Below are 22,918 nucleotides of genomic sequence, written 5' to 3'. Positions count from 1 at the left end.
GATCCTATGGTGCCAAGTACGAGAGGGTGGACGTAGTGTTGATGTGTACAAGAAGTTGATGTGTACAGTCATTGTCACAAAAGGAGAAGATGCCATTAGCAACACAAGGAAGTCACTGGATGCTGTGTCTCCATGTTTTCATGAAGAAGCTGACACTCGAATATTTGTACACGCCAGGGATGCAACGACGGAAGGTAGCAAGTCCATTATCATAAAGGCTAATGACATGGACGTACTCGTCATATCAATATCTGCACTGTCATCCTTGCAGGAACTAGGTCTTGAGAACATGTGGATTGCCTTTGGCCAAGGAGCCAAGGTGCGATGGATTCCAGTCCATGAGGTAGTTTCTGCAATAGGGCCTGAGAAAGCTAGAGGGATCCCATACTTCCATGCGTTCACTGGATGTGACGTCGTGTCTGCTTTAAAGGGAAGAAAACTGCATGGCAGACTTGGAACGTCTTTGATGATGTTTCTGAAACATTCACCAATCTCAGCCAGCATCCAACATTGATTCGTGATCTTGACTTTTTTGACGTTTTTTTTTTTTTCAAATTTTTCAAAATTTGGATTTTCAAATGGCCAATCAGGCAGATTTGATTAGAATCCCCTGGAGAACAAATGTGCCAAATTTGATGCTTGTATCATCATTTGCACGATTCCTCTCAAAAATTGCTGTTATCTGCCCCCACTAACCTGGAAAAGAGCAGTGAAAGTTGAGTGGACAGCATATGATCACTTTTTATGTATTCATGCATTTCCGCCCTCTGGTCGAAGGGCGAGGGGCAATGGAGGAGTCAAGATCGATGATAAATTTCTCCACCTTTGCAGGAAGGAAGTCTATATAGCCTCAGATGTTTTCAGTGAAAAGAGTGTGGGGGCGGGGCTGGGGGGGGGGTGTTGGGGTTGTAGGTTGGGTACAGCTCATTTTCAAATAATGGCACAATGGCCCTGGAGCTAATGTGGCAGTGGGCATTCAAAATCAGGATGTATGAGGTGACTTTGACCTGTTTAACTCCACAATGAAAGAAGAAAAAGTATTTTTTGTGTAGAATTGTTTGCGAGATTATAAATGTGGCCTATAAAGGGTCATTCACAAAATTTTGATTGAAATTCCATGTTTATAATCAGGTATCGATACAAATATTAGTTTCTGACCTTTAGACCTTGCAGTAGCCCAGTTTGTGATTTGGGGGATGACTTAAAATGCAAATAGCCATACTATGGAAGGATTTCTTGCAGGTTCTGTGAAAATGTCACCTTCAATTTTGGATGTGATGGTTCGAATGTTTTTGGACAGACATACTGTATGTACATTGACATAAGCTGTGAACAACATACAATCTGCACGCTCGATCAATTGCGACAGGTAATACTGGTAGGGAAGAATGGCAGCTAACATTAATGACAATATCGATGGCAGATAGAAATGGTCGGTAGGATTCATGGCAGGCAACAATGGCAAGTACGAAAATGTCAGGTAAAGTCGCCTCATAATTGTGATGGACACATGGTAAAGGACACATGGTAAAGGACACATGGTAAAGTAGCCTCATAAATTTTCGTGGAAGAGAGAAAATCTGACCCCGGTGACTGAGCCCTAATCCACATAACACATCAGGAATAAATGGCAGGTGAAACATGCAGGTGCAGCTGGGAAGACAACCTAACCTTCCAGGAACACAAATCTCCAGGTCCACGAACAGTATCTGTTATGTACCATCTTTACCCACCTTTGAAGTAACCTGCCATGTATGTTGCCTCCTCATTGTGACCATTTTATGTTGCCCTGAAAATATCAAGTCAACCACAATTATTTGACTGGTATGACATGTCTGAGTAGATCTGAGTGGGGCAAGCAAATGACTCCCTTCAAGCAGGTCATTAATTAACCAGCTGGGTTTTACTGACAATCAGAGAGCGATGTGATCATTTTCCTGAAAGCAGCTCATCTATCTATAATTCCAGCAATCTCTGTGTGTCTGTCTGTATGTGTGTGTGTGTGTCTGCGACCGCCGTTTCTCGACAACCCCTGGTCCGATCTCATTGAAACTTGCGAGGAATATTGCGGGGGACCCAGGACGTGCCTTTTCAAGGTTTGATATTAATCAGACAAGCTGTTCCCAAGTTGCGGTTATTTATCTGTCAACCAATCACAGGACACGGTGCTATGACGTCACAATGATTCCTCTTTTTTTATATGATGTCACAATTGACGCTGGGACCTGAGTATGTGCCTTTCCATAGTTTGATATCGTTCTTCTTCATCCGTTTCAGCTGCTTCCCAAGTATTTCCCAAGTCATGGCCATTTATGATACGGTTGGTCCGATATAATTGAAACAATGCCCCAATCCAGATTTTTTTTTTTTTGCATGTATGGCCACCCACGTACGGCCACGCAAGTACGGGCACGCACCTACGGGCCCACACTAGTCTATCTATAATTCCAGCAATCTCTGTGTGTCTGTATGTGTGTGTCTGCGACCGCCGTTTCTCGACAACCCCTGGTCTGATCTAATTGAAACTTGCCAGGAATATCGCTGGGGACGTGGGGATCTGCTTTTTCAAGGTTTGATCTTAATCAGACAAGCGCTTCCCAAGTTACGGTCATTTATCTGTCAACCAATCACAGGACATGATGTTATGACATCACGAATGACGTCACAATGCTTCCTATTTTTTATATGATGTCACAATTGACGCTGGGACCTGAGTATGTGCCTTTTCAAAGTTTGATATCGTTCTTCTTTATCCGTTTCAGCTGCTTCCCAAGTGTTTCCCAAGTTACGGCCATTTATGATACGGTTGGTCCGATATAATTGAAACAATGCCCCAATCCAGTTTTTTTTTTTTTGCATGTAAGGCCACGCGTGGCTGGTCCTGGTCCGTTCAACCCCTGGTCCGATCTACCCCTGAACAACCCCTAGTCCGATCTAATTGAAACTTGCCAGGAATATTGTTGGGGAACTGAGGATGTGCTTTTTAAAGGTTTGATATTAATCGGACAAGCGGTTCCCAAGTTATGGCCATTTATTTATCAACCAATGACAGGACACGATGCTATGACATCACTATTGACGTCACAATTAAAAAAAAATTTGCACTTATGGGCACGCATGTACGGGCACGCATGTACGGGCCCGCACCTACGGGCACGCACCTACGGGCATGCACTATGAAATTGAAGCTTTACCAATGTTGACTGTGTGAAAAATTGGTAAAGCTTTAATTTACTAGTGTGGGCCCGTAGGTGCATGCCCATAGGTGCATGCCCGTATGTGCGTGCCCATAGGTGCGGGCCCGTAGGTGCGTGCCCATTGGTGCGTGCCCATAGGTGCGTGCCCATAGGTGCGTGGCCGTACGCGCGTGGCTGTACGTGCAAAAAAAATAAAAACAATAAAAAATTATAATAATTGTGATGTCAATAGTGTTGTCATAGCACCGTTTCATGTCATTAGTTGATAAATAAATGGCCATAACTTGGGAACCGCTTGTCCGATTAATATCAAACCTTGAAAAGGCACATCCTCAGTTCCCCTGCAATATTCCTGGAAAGTTTCAATTAGATCGTTGCCTAGCAATGGGACTTTGAAATTTTAGGTAAATCCTAAAAAATGTAGTTTTTCGAAAATCAAAAATGTGCTTCCAGGCTTTTATACGCACTATAATCAACCTCTTTCTCGAAATTTTTTAGCCCGATCCGTCAAAAACTGTATGACGAGTATACAATTATGGTGCGACCCCCCATGTCGCCTACCGGCTTGTCTGTATGTAATGGACAGCTCTGGAGGCCAGAGGTGTCAAACGATTTTGATGAAACTTGACAGGTAGGTTCATACCAGGATCTAGTTCTATGCTCATGAGCACCGTTGCTATGGATACCACCGTTGCCTAGCAACGGCACTTTGAAATTTTGAAAAATCCTAAAATATATATTTTTTCAAAAATCAAAAATCGGCTTCGAGGCTTTTATGCGCACGATAATCAACCTCTTTGTCAAACATTTTCAGTCCAATCCGTCAAAAACTGTATGACTCGTATGCAGTTATGTAGCGACCATCCATGTCGTCTCCCGGCTTGTCTGTCTCCGCCGTTTCTAGACAACCACTTGTCCGATCTAATTGAAACTTGCCAGGTATATTGCTGGGAACCCGAGTATGTGCCTTATCAAGGTTTGATATTAATCGGACAAGCGGTTCCCAAGTTACGGCCATTTATTTGCCAACCAATGACAGGACACGGTGCTATGACGTCACGATTGACATCACCATTCTTCTTTTTTTGCACGATTGACGTCACAATTCTTCTTCTTCTTCGTTTGATATAACGTGACAATTGACACTGGGGACCTGAGTATGTGCCTTTTCAAGGTTTGATATCGTTATTGGACTACTCACACCTATGGGCATGCACTCGTCTATAATTCCAGCAATCTGTGTGTCTGTCTGTCTGTGTGTCCGTGTGTCTGCCACCGCCGTTTCTCAACAACCCCTGGACCGATCTAATTGAAACTTGCAATTGATATTGCTGGGGACCTGAGGATGTGCCTCCTCATGGCTTGATATTACTTGGACAAGCGGTTCCCAAGTTATGGCCGTTTATTTATCAACCAATGACAGGACAAGGTGCTATGACATCACAACTGACGTCACAATTTTTTTTTTTTTGCACGTGCAGCCATGCACCTATGGGCACGTACGTACGGGCCGCACCTATGGGCACGCACGTACGGGCCGCACCTACGGGCATGCACTAGTAAATTAAAGCTTTACCGATGTTAACTGTGTGAAAAATTGGTAAAGCTTTAATTTACTAGTGCGGGCCCGTAGGTGCTTGCCCGTACGTGCGTGGCCGTACGCGCGTGGCTGTACGTGCAAAAAAAAAAGAATAAAAATAATAATAATAATTGTGATGTCAATAGGGATGTCATAGCACCGTGTCCTGTCATTGGTTGGTAAATAAATGGCCGTAACTTGGGAACCGCTTGTCCGATTAATATCAAACCTTGAAAAGGCACATCCTCAGGTCCTCAGCAATATTCTTGGCAAGTTTCAATTAGTTCGGACGAGGGGTTGTTCAGGGGTAGATCGGACCAGGACCACCCACGCACATACGGGCATGCACCTACGGGCCCGCACAGGTAAATTAAAGCTTTACCAATGTTGAGTGTGTGAAAAATAGCATGACGTCATAATCCGGTTCGCACTGCAGCAAGAGAACCATATCTTGTGACGTGATAATATACGTTCGCACTCCAGCAAGAGAACCATGTCTTGTGACGTCATAATATATGTTCGCACTCCAGCAAGAGAACCATGTCTCCAGTGACGTTAAAAGCCGCACACGCATCACGACCACGTGATCTGTGACGTCACCAGCAGCGGGGACGTCTGAGGAAGCACCGGATCACGTGCTCAACCCGTTCTAGCGACTATATAAAGCACTGGAAGGAGCAATCACTTGGTGTCGAGCTCTCTTGCTCGATGCACCTTTCCGGGACTCGGGAATTGATTGGCTCGTTCCTTTGTAAACCGTCCAGGTATCTTCACACCTTCTCAGTCCCACTTTTGTTTCCTGCCTTCTTGGGTGAGCCAAGTCTTGTGGAGCACAGTTTCACTATCCCTCCATCCTCGTCTTGTTATCGAGTGGTGGTGCTTCCTCATCTTCCCCGGTGATGGTGGGACGAGTTGAAGACCCTCCTCCTCTTTCCTAGGATGTAGGGGGGGGTATATATCTATTTCCTAGCCGGTAGGGGGGTTCAGATGGAGCTTTATTGGCTGTGTTCTGACTTTCTGCTCACCTGTGTGTTCTTTGTGTGTGCCAACTTGTTTGTCTTTGTATCTTCTCTCCTTTCATTTATTTTGTGTTTGTCTTTGAATATCCGTTTGAAAATGTGTTTTTGTGTGTGATACATGGACACAAATGATGAAATACTCATTCTGAGTTCTCACCCCCATGGACTGTTCTGCGTTCCCCAGTTTATTGTGGAGCGCTCACCAAGTGACTTAAGCACTCCATTCAAACTTGTTGAGAAGGAACAGCTGGCTTGGCAAGCACTCGCTACCTGCTTAGTAACGGAACACACGTCTTCAGGTTCAGGTGTGTCAGTGTGTGTGTGAATCCTTGTGAGTGTGGAGTGGAAGGGAACCATGACGTGTTTAAATCGATCGTACTTTCCATCCAATGCGGGTTTTCACGATACTATCACCGGATCTGTGGGTTTTGGGAAACAAGACGGGTTTGATCCCTAAAATCTGGGCCACTTGGAGTATTAATCGGACAAGCGGATCCCAAGTTACGGCCATTTATTTATCAACCAATGACAGGACACGGTGCTCTGACGTCGCAATTAATTTATTTTTTATTTTTATTGCATGTACGGCCACGCACGTACGGGCACGCACCTACGGGCACGGATATCTCTGTGTGTGTGTGTGTGTGTGTGTGTGTGTGTGTGTGTGTGTGTGTGTGTGTGTGTGTGTGTGTGTGTGTGTGTGTGTGTGTGTGTGTGTGCGTGCGTGTGTGCATGTCTACAACGCGAAGCTCCACAGTACAAACCAGCAAACCAATTTCGAAGAAACTTGGTGAACAGGTGCCATATGTGCTGGGAGTGTGCGCGCTTGAGTTTCGTTGCTAAGCAACCACCCGTTGCTAGCAGCGGCCGAAAAACCATGTTCACTATTTTCAATACTTGTCCTACAGTTTTGAATGTGGAGAAACGAGACTTCGAAATTAAACACTTCGAGATATTGAGAAAATGTTACTTGAGCCGATTTTTTATTTAGGTTTTATTTTTCAAATGGTTGTCCTTCAAATATAGGGTGTCTATTTACCATCATTTTTTATGAGGAGTGCCAGTTGGCAAAATACGCAATAGGAAAAATTTTGCCAGGCAGAGGAACAAGTGTATGTGAACCAACACGTCATGGCAATGAATCTTCGTCGGTGGATCGGTCAGAATGAAAAGCATCGTATCCAACGCTTCGATCCTAGCGGATCCCTCGTCGACTTCCGGCTTGTTTGTTTGTTTGTATGTAATGGACAGCTCTGGAGGCCAGAGGGGTCAACCGATTTTGATGAAACTTGACTGGTCGGTTCATACCAGGATCTAGTTCTACGCTTTTGAGCACTGTTGCTATAGACACCACCGTTGCCAGGCAACAGGACTTTGAAATTTTCGAAAAATCCTAAAAAATTTAGTTTTTCGAAAATCAAAAATGTGCTTCCAGGTTTTATATGCACTATAATCAAGCTCTTTTTCAAAAACTTTCAGCCCGATCAGTCAAAAACTATGACAAGTATGCAATTATGTCGCGACCACCCATGTCGCCTTCCGGCTTGTCTGTATGTAATGCAAAGCTCTGGAGGCCAGAGTTGTCAACCGATTTCGATGAAACTTGACAGGTCGGTTCATACCAGGATCTAGTTCTATGCTTTTGTGCACAGTTTCTATGGACACCACCGTTGCCTAGCAACGGGACTTTGAAAGTTTGAAAAATCCTAAAAAAAAAAAAAAATCGAAAATCAAAAATCGGCTTCCAGGCTTTTATGCGCACGATAATCAACCTCTTTGTCAAAAATTTTCAGCCCAATCCGTCAAAAACTGTATGACTAGTATCTAATTATGTAGTGACCACCCATGGCTCCTCCCGGCTTGTCTGTCTGTATGTGTGTCTGCGACCGCCGTTTCTCGAGAACCACTTGTCCGATCTAATTGAAACTTGCCAGGTATATTGCAGGGGACCCGAGTCTGTGCCTTATCAAGGTTTGATATTAATCGGACAAGTGGTTCCCAAGTTACGGCCATTTATTTATCAACCAATAACAGGACATAGTTCTCTGACGTCACGATTGACGTCACAATTCTTCTTTTATTTATTTATTTTATAATTTTTTTGCATGATTGACGTCACAATTCTTCTTCTTCATTTGATATGACGTCACAATTGATGCTGGGCACCTGAGTATGTGCCTTTTCAAGGTTTGATATCGTTCTTCTTCATCCGTTTCAGCTGTTTCCCAAGTGTTTCCCAAGGTTTGAAAGCTGTCTTTTCCCAAGGTTTCAATTAATTGTTCAAATTATTAATTAATCCCAAGGTTTGACTTTTCCCAAGGGAAATAGCTGTTTACCAAGTTTTGAAAGTTTTTTTTGTTTTGTTTTTTTTTGCACGTACGGCCCAGCATGTACGGGCATGTGAGCGTGAAGGAACGGCCAATGTGGTTGTTGTTTCTGGCACGCGGTTTGAAAGTTTTTTTTTTGTTTTTTTATTTTTGCACGTACAGCCACGCACCAAGGGAAAGTTTCCCTTCCCTTCCCTTCCACCAAGGGAAACAGCTGTATCCCAAGGTTTGAAAGGTTTTTTTGCACGTACAGCCACGCACGTACGGGCATGCGAGAGTGAAAGAACGGCCTGTGTGGTTGTTGTTTCTGGCACGCGGTTTGAAAGTTATTTTTAATTTAATTTTTTGCACGTACAGCCACGCACCAAGGGAAAGTTTCCCTTCCCTTCCCTTCCACCAAGAGAAATAGCTGTTTCCCAAGGTTTGAAAATGTTTTTTTGTTTGGTTTTTTTTTTTTGCACGTACGGGCATGCGAAAGTGAAGGAACGGCCTGTGTGGTTGTTGTTTCTGGCACGCGGTTTGAAAGTTTTTTTTTTTTTGCATGTACGGACACGCACCAAGGGAAAGTTTCCCTTCCCTTCCCTTCCACCAAGGGAAACAGCTGTTTCCCAAGGTTTGAAAGTTTTTTTTTGCTTTTTTTTTTTGCACGTACGGGCAGCACGTACGGGCACGCGAAAGTGAAGGAATGGCCTGTGTGGTTGTTGTTTCTGGCACGCGGTTTGAAAGTTGTTTTTTTTTTTTTGCACGTACGGACGGACACGCACCAAGGGAAAGTTTCCTTTCCTTTCCCTTCCACCAAGGGAAACAGCTGTTTCCCAAGGTTTGAAAGTTTTTTGTTTTTTTTTGCACGTACGGGAACGTACGTACGGGCACGCGAAAGTGAAGGAATGGCCTGTGTAGTTGTTGTTTCTGGCACGCGGTTTGAAACATATATATTTTTTTTGCACGTTCGGACACGCACCAAGGGAAAGTTTCCTTTCCCTTCCCTTCCACCAAGGGAAACAGCTGTTTCCCAAGGTTTGAAAGTTTTTTTTTTGTTTTGTTTTTTTTTTGCACGTACAGCCACGCACGTACGGGCACGCGAAAGTGAAGGAACGGCCTGTGTGGTTGTTGTTTCTGGCACGCGGTTTTAAAGTTTTTTTATTTTTATTTTTTATTTTTTGCACGTATGGGCATGTGAGAGCGAAGGAACGGCCTGTGTGGTTGTTGTTTCTGGCACGCGGTTTGAAAGTTTTTTTTATTTTTTATTTTTGCACGTATGGGCACGCACGTGCCCATACGTACCCACTCACGAACGGACACGCACCTACGGGCATGCACTCGTGTTTAAAATAGATGCACTTCAGCTGGAACTGCTCACCTAACACCCCCTTAATGTACAAGACAATTAAATGGCTCACCTAACACCCCCTTAATGTACAAGACAATTAAATGGCTCACCTAACACCCCCTTAATGTACAAGACAATTAAATGGCTCACCTAACACCCCCTTAATGTACAAGACAATTAAATGGCTCACCTAACACCCCCTTAATGTACAAGACAATTAAATGGCTCACCTAACACCCCCTTAATGTACAAGACAATTAAATGGCTGTCCCATAGATTAGCATTCACTTGTAGGTGTTGATTAGACAGTTCATAGAACACCTTACCCCACACGGTCTTGAGGAACTATGAGATGGGTGGGGTCTACGAGCAGCAAATTTGATTGGTCAAGATGACGTAATATTTTGTTCAAGTACTGCTAAACGGCATGGAGTTGAAAGCGGTAAAAAGTCGATTTGTGTTCAAGAATGTAATTACATTGAAATAAAATTAATATTTTAAAGGTTGTAGAAAAAAATATTTCGGATGTCTACCACCGTTGATGCAGCGTCTCTTTCCACCGCCTTATTTACCATGTTACATTCGATATTCGTGCTTGTTTGTGTCCTTTATGACGTCATTAAAAAAACAATAAGCTTCCTGTTTGGAATGATTTTCAATTTTGTTTGACTGCCAGGCAGGCACAGTAAAAAAAAACAAAAAAAAACTTTTTTTAATCCCACTCCTCTCTACATATGTGTGATCTGGACGAATTCAGAGCCAAAGTACTGCTAAACTACAGGCTCATTTTCCGATTCATGCTCCGATTCGCATTCAAAATACAACATTCAATTTAAATCAAGCTGTTCGTCGATCATAAACTGAAGTCTGTCGACAGAGAGACAGACAGAAGTGAACCAATTACTTAACCCCACTTTTCGGTTCACGTTCATTGGGTAAAGATCCCACAGTGTCTTTCCAAAAGAGAAGGCATTTTGTGCAGACCATTAGCAAATTCGAAATTCCTGCTCTGATCGACAAGGGGAAACTGCATGAGCATGAGCATAGCAGCGGCTCCAGAAATGACGCAAATCGCAGCCAGGTGTTGCAGAGGCATTATTGAATGAACCTCTGGAAGAAGTAAACTATTAATTATCGATCTCTTGCACCTTTCATCAGGCATTACCTGTCCTGGGCAGACTATGAAATGTGATCTCTAAAGCCAGGCTTATGTTTAGCCTATTCCGTCAGGCCAAGTCTTTCTCTCGAAATTGTCAGACACTCACTCGTCGCTACATACACTACGTGGGCAGAGACTTTTGCATACTTGAACACTGGAGCCTCAAGGTCTGAGGATCATAACACTGCTCATCAAGAATCCTAGGCGCAGAGCCTGTTATTGTTCCTCCAAAGGCAGATGGGTGGCCTCTTCGTTTCTCCCCCTTACCCCCATCTCTCACCTCCTCTTGCCGGCTGCCCTCCCAGGCATCTCCCCTATGTTTCCTGGCTCCACCCGTGATGCATATTCATTCACTATCCAACTCTTTGTCAACTACTCGAAATATAAGCCATTAGCTCACCTCTACCCACCTTTTCTCTCACCTGTGGATTCACCTTATTCGTTGTCGTTCTACAAGGTGGCAGCTCATCATCACCTCTCGTCATCTTCCATAACTTACATCATCCTCATTTGGCTCCTTCTGATTATGCTGATCTGCATTTCTTGGTCAACTTTCATTTTTGCAAGTTAATATGAATGAACTTGTATAGTGATTAACCCTTTGGTGACCCAGTTCTGACTCAAGTTTTGGAACAAATCAGTGCAGTTGGAGAGTCTCCATTGAAACCTTGTGGATGAATTTTTTTACTCACCGGGTTAATCTAAAACATTGGATTACTGGCTCAAGATTCTGTCGTTTTGCTTGCACTGCAAATGAGAACCGGAGATAATTTGGTCCTCTGGATCGTTGTTCTGTTATAACCATAACAATGATGTTAAAACATTTTCTGCTCGGAAGTTATAGGAGCTCCATTTTAAATACTTCTCCCCCAGTCATGTTGAAATCACCTTCTAATTCATAGCCCACAGGTCGGAACAACGAGATCTTGGCAAGCAAGGCTATCTACAAACACACTTTTCGCCCGCTTGCTGTGCCAAAGCTTTTCCACCATTTCCTTACAGACACAGAGGAGCCACGAGGAGCCCGAGGCTGGGGGCATGAGGGAGGGCTCGTGGAGGGTGGTTATGGAGGGGGGAAGGGACTCTGTGCTGACTGGATGGTTGGGAGAAGGAAAAGCGGGAAAGCGAGAACAGCTGCCTCATGTCAACATTTGCCACTGAGGTTCACGACAGTGTTACTATGGATAGAGAAATTGCTTGAACCTGCGGCCAACTGAGGGGCTGATAGGATGGCCATGAGGTACGCACAATCGCCTCCATGCTGTCAAGCCTGGGTTTGAATCCCGACCCAGCTATAAACTGTCATCCCGGTGTTTCACAGGCAGGGTGATTCATCAATGTGCGTGCTTGCCTCTCAGATGGACATTGAACTGGGAGTCCTGTCTGCCCGTATTAGTTGGTGGATGTTAAAGATCCAACGATATCCTTCATGAAGAGTAGGTGAGCTATCACCGGTACCATGAACACATTCCAAATTCCTGCCATAACTACTGTTGGGAAGGCAACAACAAACCACCCTTGCTCAGGAAGCTACTTTGGCAGTTCTCTGTGTGAAGAATATGGTACATCAGAGATATTATTAGTTTTAACATGGTGTAGTTCAGTATCTGATGGGGGTAATGAGGCCTCGTTGCATTTCCCTCAATGCTGTGTGAGTGAGTCCCATTGCTGCTTTGCTTCGGCACTCAATGGCAAACTACTCAGCATATATATATATATATATATATATATTTTTTTTTTTGACTTGAAATTGCTTCAGCAGTACCATATATAGTATGGTATGTGGGGATGAGCGAGGGTGATGCTAACAACTAACTGCAGATGTGCCATAAAATCAAAGGGATACCAGAATTTTCGTTCATCCAATAAGTGATGGGAAGTACAAGGGTGGCTTATTCATGAAGCTGAATCACTGTGGATCTTCTGTCCAGGTATTTGCATGAATTCCTCCAATTGTACCAATGTGTACGAGAACCAAGATGGAAGCAGTTGATGCAAGTGCTTTAAGGTGGGCATCCTGTTAAACTTTTATCCAATACATAACTTTTGAAATGACGTAATCTGCCCCCAGAATGCTCTTCGCACATGCACAGAAACTCTGAGGAATGGGTATAATCTGGTCAGCCAAATGTATATCGTGTGTACGAGATAAGGTTTGTTACCGAAAATGGATCACAAAGCTTCTAAAAGAAGCCAAAAATACTTGGAAGCACTCGAGCGAGAAAGGGGTGCTTCTGTACAATGAAAGAGTTGGAGAACTTTCTGATCATATCACCCAAAAATAATCTCCCCGCACTGCAAACTCCTAAGGCTGCGTAGATCGGTGCAAGGCCTGAAGGTTGATAGACGGGAGCATTCTACCCAAACCTTGTACCATCGCTGCCAGCGAATGGACTTTGAACCTTGTGGGATTACCTCTTGTCAACATGGCAAGCTTGGTGATTTATTTAATGCATGTCTGCGATCGCAAAAATGATGCCGTCATTACGAACATTCAGGCAGACTTCTCAGAGAAAGACACCGTATCTGGTTTGTTTGCTTCTTTACACCGATGGGAAGGTCTTATCTGGGGCATGTCAATGTACAGGGTAAGTTAAAAATGATATTATTGGGTTGCGAGTGCCGTCATAAATATATGTTGTTTGTTTTTGTTTTGGGGCCATAAGAGAACTTTTACTGGAGTTTTGCATCTATTGGTAAAAGTAGAAGCGTGCGTGTGTGCGTGTGCATGTGCGTGTGTGCGTGTGCGTGATATCCATATCACATAAAGGTCGGTAGATGACCAACCTTTCTATTGAGGGGATTTGACTGAGCATTAGGGTACTCCCAACAAGTAGTGAACATTTCAATGGCTGTAATTAATCCTGGACAAGTTATCACTCGACTTTGTTGCAGTGTTGAAATTTCTACTGAGCAGCCATGGAAATCGAACTCGCACCAAAGAGGACAATGCAACAAGCCTTAACCAACTTAACTAACAAGTGACTCACCTTTGTGAGGACAGTGACACCTTTTTGGGGACACCTTTGTGCGGACAGTGAAAAATTGCACAGTTTTTTTTGTTTCAGGAAGGCGTTCATTTTCCTTAAGTTCATTGCAAACTTGCAGCAAACTTTAGTGAAGACATTCTGTTGTTTTAGTGATGACAGCTGCACTATCATGTTCTATTCTCTGAAAAATTATCATTAACCATATTTGACAAGGGTGGGGTTAGTGGTGTGATGGGATCATCGTCATGAATGTACCATTCTCTTTGCAGAGCATCGGTGTTGCTGAAGCAGTCTCTTGGAAAAGGTTGTGTTGGGAAATTTGCCATCAATTTCCCCACAATCATTCAGGACAGGAATCTTTTGAGGGTCCCAGTGAAAACTCGCTGACATTTCATTAAAGACATCATAAGATCTTTAACGTTCACCAACCAGTGTTGGCGAAGGTGTCCTCCAGCTCAATGTCCTTCTGTAGGACGGCACATCCATTGATGCCTCGCCCTGTATATAAAATGAAAGGTCCAAAGAAAATTGCACCAGTAATAGACCACCTTATTGGGATACAAGGTGGAAATAATAGACAGGATTATATAGCACATGGGATAGTGTTGTGCCAAACATTTACCTTCCTTGTGCATTGAAAGTTTAAATTTGACATTTTCCCACAGATCAATTATGATGCTATTTGTATGATTGAAGATTCACCGATCTGTTTGTACAGATAAAACAAGAGGCCAACACTGCAGATGGTGTTCATTAAGACAGCCACCGTAGTCGGATTCAAAACACTACTACAACCAATGGAATATTCATCGGCATACCTCTGTAATGTACACACATAATACAATTGAAATGTGCATTTCATCCTTTAATTGTTACTTCGACTTTTCATTCTAATTCTTAAAAATTTACAAACACGCAAACCCCTTCCAAACAACTCCCCCAAATGCACAGTGGTTCACAGTGGTCTACAAAAGTATTCACCCCCTCCAAAGTTTTCACATTTTGATCCCAATTGAGCTTATAACCTCCACCACCGAAGGTGGACGGAGGTTATGTTGACACTGCTGTCTGTCTGTTTGTTTGTCTGTTTGCTTTTTGTTGAACAGGATATCCCAAGAGGTTGTGGACAGATTATTGTCAGGTCAGGCCAGATCAGATCTGTGACTTGTGAGAAGTATCATGTAAACTTGTACTAACCTGTTCCATGGCCGGGTTGTCGGCGACTAAACCGTCTCCCCCACCAGGTTTTCTGGTGAGGAGGGTGTTGGGATATGGACACCCAGCAGGATTAAAAACAAAACCTGTCAAAGGGTGGAGGAGCTCCTTTTGAGCCAACGGCCATCCATATCTAGTGCCCAACTGTGTCTGCGGACGTCCTCCTGCAGTTGGGTTCCTTTTTATTAGGAGGTTGGTGGCAGGATTTGCACTGCAGCCACCGGAAAAACCCTTCACTCGGCAAAACACAAGAAAACCATAAAGAAAATTGAAAACCCCCTCCATGCGAGTACCTCCTGTGCAGCTGCCCTCCACATGGCAGCTCACCGGATAACGGGATTTGGGCAAAGCCTTCGGAATCCCCACTCTTTGATGAAAGGAGGAAAACCACGGGCAAGTTTCCTAAGTCAGATTGTGGTAGTGCGTGTCAGGGTGGTGCTGAGGTGTCATCCACCAGATGGTGGTCTCCTTGGGTGAACCGGAGGTGGTCCCTTCAGGTAGTTGCCTGGAATGTCCTACCCCAAGAGAGGATGATCACCTGTCTCTCTTATCATCTGAGCTCAAGCATTTGAACATCGGTATTGTAGCACTCTCTGAGGTTCGGAGACCGGAGAGTGGTGAGATCATGGCGGATGGTTATATCTACTATTGCTCTGGTTGCTCTGATGGTTACCATGCCCAAGGAATTGCTGTAGCTGTGTCCAATAAACTGATTCCAATGGTAAACGAGGAAACACTGGTCAACGAGCATACTATGAGATGAAGGATTCGTCACTCCTCTTGTGTAGTTCCTCTGGTCTCTGTATATACTCCAACTGAGGCGAGTGATCTCACCGTGAAGGATGCATTCTATGCCATGCTCGAATCTGTGGTTGATCAGTGCCCCAGGCGAGATACTCTTCTAGTCTTGGGGGATTTCAAGGCATCGACTGGAACTGATAGGGATGGTGAGGAGACGTGTATTGGTCCCCATGGGTCTGGAACTGTAAACCTGAAAAGCACTAAGTTCCTTGACTTTGCAGGAAGTCATGGACTCAGGGTGGCTGTTTCATGGTTTCAGAATCCACAGGCACATTGCTGGACTTAATATTGCAACGCTGGTGGTGTGGCAAAGGAGATTGATCATGTCCTCCTTGATGGTCACTGGAGGATGATCCAGAATTGCAGGGTCCACCGGAGTGCTCAGTTCCTCAATACCGACCACAGGCTTGTGGTAGCAACTCTGAAGTTGCAGCTTAAATCCAAGAAAATGGTACATCCCAGCATAGGCTGGATGTTGGCAAGCTCAGGGATGAGAGGGTAGCTGAGGAGTTTGCAAACAGGCTAAGTGGGGATTTGGGGGGTCTGAGTGCTTTGGAAAATCCTGAAGAGTTGTGAAGGCCCGTTGCAACCTTGTGTTGACTTTGCGGTTAGGGTGGTGGCTTGGGATCCTGAGTTCAAGCCCCGTTTTCCGATGAGTTAACACCAGGGGGTTGACTCAGCCTGTCATACTTCCAAGATTGGTGAAATGAGTACCAGTGCAGCAGCCAAAAGGCTGCACAAGAAGCGAAGGGGTATTTACAGATTTATTAAATCTGTTATTGGTGTGGTGCAGGCATGATGGGCTGAATGGCCTCCTCCTGTGCAAAGATTTCCTTGTAAGTTCCTTATAATATCCTGATTTCAAGAACACCATCTTTGATGTTTCTGGTGGATGTCTTAGAACTCACCGCAGGGCAAAAAATAATTTTGTCTCTCAAGGGTCACTGGATACCATTCACCAGAGTTGTAGGGCCAGGCCGAATGAGAGGGTTGAGCTGTTCAGGGAGCTGAGGCGTAAAACTGCATATGCGCTGAGGGTGGACAAGGAGGTCTATGTAAGAGAAATCTGTCAGGGTGTAGAGCATCATCTGTGGTCAAGTGATTATTTTGCTTACAGGGGAATTTGTACATTGCGTTCTTTCAAGCCCGTCCATCGGTGTGCTACAGTCAGAGCGGAGGGTGGTGGACTCTTGACAGAGGAGTCTGAAGTGAAGGCATGCTGGACCAGTTGCTTTGAGCGGTTGTACCAGGCTGATCCAACAGCTGTTGAGTTGGTTGTCACGGGTGTTACTGTCCCTATTGCTGATGCTCTAATCAACTGTGATCCACCTTCGTTTGTGGAAACACAGGCTGTGGTGTACGGGTTGAAATGGGGTAAAGCTTATGGGATCTGAGACATCCTTGCTGAACTTGTCATGGCTGGTGGAAATGCTGAACTCATGTCATTGCATGCAGTTCTGTGCTCTGCCTGGAACACAGGCATCATCCCAACTGACTGGAACAGGGGCTTTGTTGTGCCTCCATGGAAAGGGTAGGGTGATCGCCAAGACTGCAACTACCGAGGGGTGATGCTGCTCTCAGTGCCGGGGAAGGTCTTTGCTCGGATAATTATTGATGGGTTTCGCCACCATCTGCTTGTGCACCAGCTCCCAGAGCAGTCAGGCTTTACACCAAAGAGGTCAACGATTGACGATGTCCTTGCCTCGGGTCCTCTCCGAACGCAGATGAGAGATTTGGCAGGGGATGCTTGCAGCCTATGTTGATCTCTTCAAAGCGTTTGTTTTAGTGAATCGGGATGCCCTCTGGAGGATTCTTGGTCTTTGAGGGGTGCCACCAAAACTGATCAATCTGATGTCTGAACTATACTCTGGTACTGAGTGCTGTGAGATTTGGTGATACCATCTCTATCTTATTTCCAGTTGTTAATGGAGTTTGTCAGGGGTGTGTACAGGCTGCCACACTTTTCAGCACTTGTATGGACTGGATTCTGGGGAGGATGTCAGACAGATCAAGCTGTGGTGGATCGTTTGGAAATGTCAATATATCTGACCTTGATTTTGCAGATGTGGCAGTCATCTTTGCGGAGACTGGAGATCCTTTTGTGGGCCCTCGATGTGCTGAATGAGGAGTCAGAGCCAATGGGATTATGGGTTTCCTGGATCAAAACTAAGATCCAGCCTTTCAATGACATCTTGGATGCTGCTATCTTGTCTGGACTTGTTCGTGGCGAGGATATTGAGGTCACAGAGAGATTCACTTTCCTTGGCAGTGATATTCATGTCTCTGCCGGCTGTGAGTCAAAGGTCAATAGACGTTTGACTCGGGCCTTGGGAGTCATGCATTCACTGTATCATGGGGTGTGGCACTCTCGGTACCTGTGCAGGAGAACAAAAGTCCAAATCTTCAGGTCCTTGGTGCTTCCAATCTTGCTCTACGGATGTGAGACTTAGACTCTGACCATGGATCTGAGATGCAATCTTAATTCCCTTGCTAGCAGGTCTCATCTTAGAATCCTTGGCGATCATTGATTGGACTTAGTGTCCAACAAGTGGTTGCTGAGGGAGCCTCAAATAAGATGTGTTACCTGTATAGTGTGTGAGCATCAGCTGCGGTTGTATGGCCATGTGGCTCGTTTTCCTGACACTGATCCTGCTCACCAGATTCTCTCAGCGAGGGAGTCTCGTGAGTGGAGGACGTCAATGGGCCGACCACGTGCCTCATGGTTGCATCAGTTTGATCAGCATCTCAAGGAGATGGGGCTTGGCCAGGCATCTCCCTGGGGGATGGCCAGATGGAGGTCCCTGGAGTACCGGTAGAATGTGGACGCAGTGATGCACTTCTCTGGCGCATGTTCCCATAGCTGACCTGACCTGATTTGGACAAAATTACGTGGAGTGCTTGGGTATGTGACATGGACAAAATGATTCGATTTTGGTGAATATCCAAATCCGGATCCAGATCCAAAAAAATTTCAGCGATTTTTTTTTTTCATTATTGATAGATCAGGCCAAAAACAACATATAGCAGGAAATCTCAAAAAAGTTGAGAACGGATTCGGACAAAACCTGGTAGGAAGGTTGATTATCTTTCAAGGAAGAATCGGTTCGCCTTTGGTGAAGATCTGAATCCAGATCTGGATCTGAGAATTTTTTAAATGATTCTTCAGCACTGAGTGATAGGGATCAAACAATATATTACACGATATCTCAAAACAAGGACAAATGTGTCCAAGAGCCGCGTCATAAAAGTTTTGTCTTCACCAGAAGAAGAAGAACAAGAACAAGAACAAGAACAAGAAGAACAATTCGGAGCTCTCTTAGAGCCATCGTCCGCAACGCGACGTGGCTAAAAATTATGGACGGATTCGAACAAAACTTGGTGCATGAGTTGGTAAGGTGACAAGAACAAACTGATGAAATTTTAGTTCATGTCCAAATCCAGATCCGGCCTATCAGGAGGATACAAAACATAAACTAATAAGCTTGACGTAGGCTTGCTCTCTACCAAGTGGCTGTTCTATGTTCATGATGCTTTCAAATCAAACTTAATATACAGATATGCAGAATCTTCACAAACTACTCCAAAGTGATGTAGCTCAAAAAATACAGATAAAACGTGAATACGTTTGATTAACAGAGGAAATCAGATGATTTTCAGTTGCAAAAGTTTTCAATCCCTTTCCCGAATTAACCCAAAATCACTTCAGGAGCAAATTATTTGTTTGAATGGTTACAAAATAAGTGTAATAGATTTCGTTTGTATGGTTTCATTTGGATATTTCACCTGTATGTAATCAGTGGTTTAACTTAAAAAGTAAGCTCCACTACTTCTCTTTGGAGTTTTAAGGTGAAACTCACTTGGTCAACCAACAAGGCAAACATGAAGACCAAGGAGCATTACAAAGAAATCAGCCAAAGTGGTGGAGAAGCATCATTCAGGAGAGGGTTATAAGAAGATTTCAAAGTCACTCATTATCCCTTTAAGTACGGTGAAATCCATCATTAAGAAGTAGAAGACATATCACACCACCCAGACTCTACCCAGATCAGGTCGCCCACCCAAACTCAGCACCCGGGCAAGCAGGAAACTGGTTCGGGATGTCACTGTAAATCCAACAACGACTTCAAAAGATCTGGTGAGGCTCGATGTACAAGGTGTGGGTCAGTGTTCATCAATCAACAATATCCCATTCCATTCACAAAGATGGCCTCGATAGACAGGTGACATGAAAGAAGCCATTACTGAAAAAGACATCTAAAAGCTCATATGGAGTTTGAAAAAAAGCATCTTAGTGATACTGCAGGCATGTGGAGAAAATCTTAGACATCCCCCCATAGACATTAGACATTGACATTAGAATGTTAGACATCCCCCAAAATCATCTTAGACATCCCCATCCCATCCCTCTCCCTTCCACAGACCTCCTAATGTCTCTGTTCCCCACTGTTTTGGTCTCCCCTCTCCCACCCCTCTTGTCTCATGCCCCCCCCCTTTGCTGTGCGTTGTTTTAGCTTTCATACGAGCCTCGACAATGTATGCAAAAAAAAGTTTTGTTGTCAGACCAGGGAAAAACTTGAACTTTTTTGTCCAAATTAAAAGCGTTGCATCTGGCACAAGCCTAACAGTGCACAACACCCAATCAACACCATCCCTACTGTCAAGCATGGTGGTGGCTGCATCATGTTATGGGGCTGCTTTTCATCAGCAGGGACTGGCAAGCTTGTCAGGGTAGAAAGGACAATGGACGGTACAAAGTACAGGAGAATCCTTGATGAAAAGCTGATTGAGTCAGCCATGAATCTGAATCAGGGTGGGAGATTCACATTTCAGCAGGACAATGATCCGAAGCACAAAGTTAACGACAAACTGGAGTGGCTGAATAAGAATAAAATAAACGTTCTTGAGTGGCCCGGTCAAAGTCCTGACTTGAACTCAATTGAACATTTATGGCGAGACTTGAAGATTGCAGTCCATCGACGATCCCTATCAAACTAGACAGATCTAGAGCAATTTTCATGTGGAGAATTGGCAAAGATTTCACCATCTCACTCTACAGAGCTGGTAGAGACTGACCCAAAAATAGACGTATCGCAGTCATTGCTGTAAAGGGTACTTCCACCAAGTTCTGACCTAAGGAGCTGAATGTTGTTATGTTTGTGGGATAGATGGACGAATTTCATAAGAAAGATAGGAGTGTATAGAGTAGTTTGGTCCATGGACGTGTAGGAGACATTTTGATGTGAAATAAGTTGGGAAACTGTGAGCTTCATTGTTACATGTCACCACACGAGGGTTGGTGCTGTGTTAAATCAATAGGGATTAAGGATAATTTCCCCCAGTATGTGATTGCCCCCTTTGACCTTTCCTAGGTTTTTGCATTTCAAGACCAGCGATAAAAATGGATCACGTCCTTTAACCAACAACAACTGAGCTGCACGTCCAAGCAGGCAAGAAACCCTGCCTCCAGGGGGACAACTAGCAAACGATGCCCCCAGAGTGGATGATTGATGGGCGTGGCGTCGGAGAGTGGAGGAGAGTGAGAACCGCAGTAGGAGAGCATCGCGTTGGGTGCCAAAAAAGGCAATTGAGACGCAGGTTTGGAGTGGAACACGAGAAAGAGACGTACAGAAGTGAGAGAGGCAGGCTCGTTGGGTGGAAGAAAGGGCATTACGGCTGGCTTTCCCTCGACACGGTGAAGAAGGCTGTACGATTCTTGTGTTCGTGCTAAGGTAAATTGGCTCGCGTGAAGGAGCAAGACGCTGGCCATTGACTGTTGGCTGGGCCATGTGTGACCGTGCCTCGCAGCCTCGTGTTGTGCCATCGGAGAGGGAGACAGCGGCATTCTGCAAAGTTCAGCAGCGTCGGCAAGTGCGATCGACGAATTCTGAGCCCTGGTGTTGCGTATCGACGCCCAAATTACCTCCTGTACGTTTTCCCGCCCAGAGAGCGGCTGCGGGGCGCCATTTTGGGCACATTTTCCTACGCAGTGATGAAGCGGTTTGGTGACCTTCAAGCTTCCAGAAACTCATCTCTGGGCACACAGCTAAGTGCTGGAATAAAGGAGGGATTTTTCTTTTACTTATTCTATATTTGTCTGTGTGGAGGCCCCTCAAAATTAGATTTCGTTTCCCCCCACGCTCCATTTTCATTGCTGTCCCATTTTGAATAATTATCACCATTGTAAATATTTGATTTATTTTTATTAAACCCCATATTTAGTGAAGTTGCTTATGTTGTCTATTTGTCATGGGTTCGAGTAATAAACCCTTGTCCTCCATCCTGTGTGCTACCGTCCTGGTGAAGCACCGAGCTGTTTCTTTCCTACGCGCATCATAATCTCCCAGCATCTCGGCTGTGAGCCTCCACGAGAAATCGTTTGGCTCTCCACCCCGGTAGGAGCAAACCGCCTGGGCACGACAACACTTTTGCAACCAGTGAGTTTTGATTTGCTAATGTTTTTAGTTGGTATTCCTGACATGTAACCTCCTTCAACTAGAACAGTGTTTAGTTTGATCATGAATAAAAAAGTTCATTTGGAAAAATTGTTTCTACATCATTCGTAATTCATTCGTACGTGGCATTATTGGGAGGCGATGAATACTTTTGGAGACCACTGTACGTGCATCAACAAGCTTGATGGGGGGTGGGGGGGGGCTCCTCCTTCTGACTCCCCATTTCTTTGTTTCTTTTCCTCTTCCTAGTACTCTGTAGCCACTGCGAACACAATAAATTTGTTTGGGGAAGTTGTTGTCCAAGAGGCTTAAGTAAAACAGAAAACGACGTCCTGGACAGCATTTGCTCAAATTCTGCTTCTTTTTGTTTTGTATGCAGCTTGTGGCTGCTGGTTGCATTATTTGTGGAAGCACAGCTGTGCCACTGATGCAGTCAGTGCTCCTGTTACCAGTAAGCTGGTACTCATTTTGCCAACCTTGGAAGGATGGACAGGCTGAGTCAATCCACCTGGTGTTATTTCAACGGGTGACAGGTGCTCAAACTCAGCACCCAAAGAGCTTAAGCCAGCCACCTTAACCATGAAGGCAACACTCGGCTTCTTGAGTTCCACGGTAGCATTGTTTACACTGAATGCCGCCATGTCGTTAATCAATGGGCCGAGCACTCCATTCCGTTGCGGTGCCAGATTGAGCATTTTGAATGAAGCGAGCTACTTGCTAACGGAACATGCCCCTGATGCATTGGTCATTAAATACACTAATCCCACTTCTTCAGCATAAACACTGCTGAGCACGAATTCCTGTTCTCCCCTATCACTTTACACTCCAGTGGTGGATCCAGGATTTTTT

General features: G+C 44.6%; 1 long non-coding RNA gene across 2 annotated transcripts; it reads left to right on the top strand.

The window, feature by feature from the left end:
• Window positions 1-5,077: 5,077 nt before the first annotated feature.
• Window positions 5,078-22,146, top strand: LOC147028857 (uncharacterized). Of its 2 annotated transcripts, XR_015057739.1 has the most exons (4): window positions 5,078-12,051; window positions 12,543-12,619; window positions 14,320-14,423; window positions 20,987-22,146. It is a non-coding gene; the product is annotated as an uncharacterized LOC147028857 (long non-coding RNA). The 2 variants fall into 2 exon arrangements; XR_015057738.1 differs by lacking the exon at window positions 14,320-14,423.
• Window positions 22,147-22,918: the final 772 nt, after the last annotated feature.

Source organism: Eptatretus burgeri, chromosome 4, assembly GCF_056783735.1.
Source record: "Eptatretus burgeri isolate ZD-2024b chromosome 4, Ebu_testis_v1, whole genome shotgun sequence".
Classification (NCBI taxonomy): Eukaryota; Metazoa; Chordata; class Myxini; order Myxiniformes; family Myxinidae; genus Eptatretus; species Eptatretus burgeri.
Note: the sequence above shows the minus strand (reverse complement) of the source record. Positions and strands in the feature narration are given on the sequence as shown.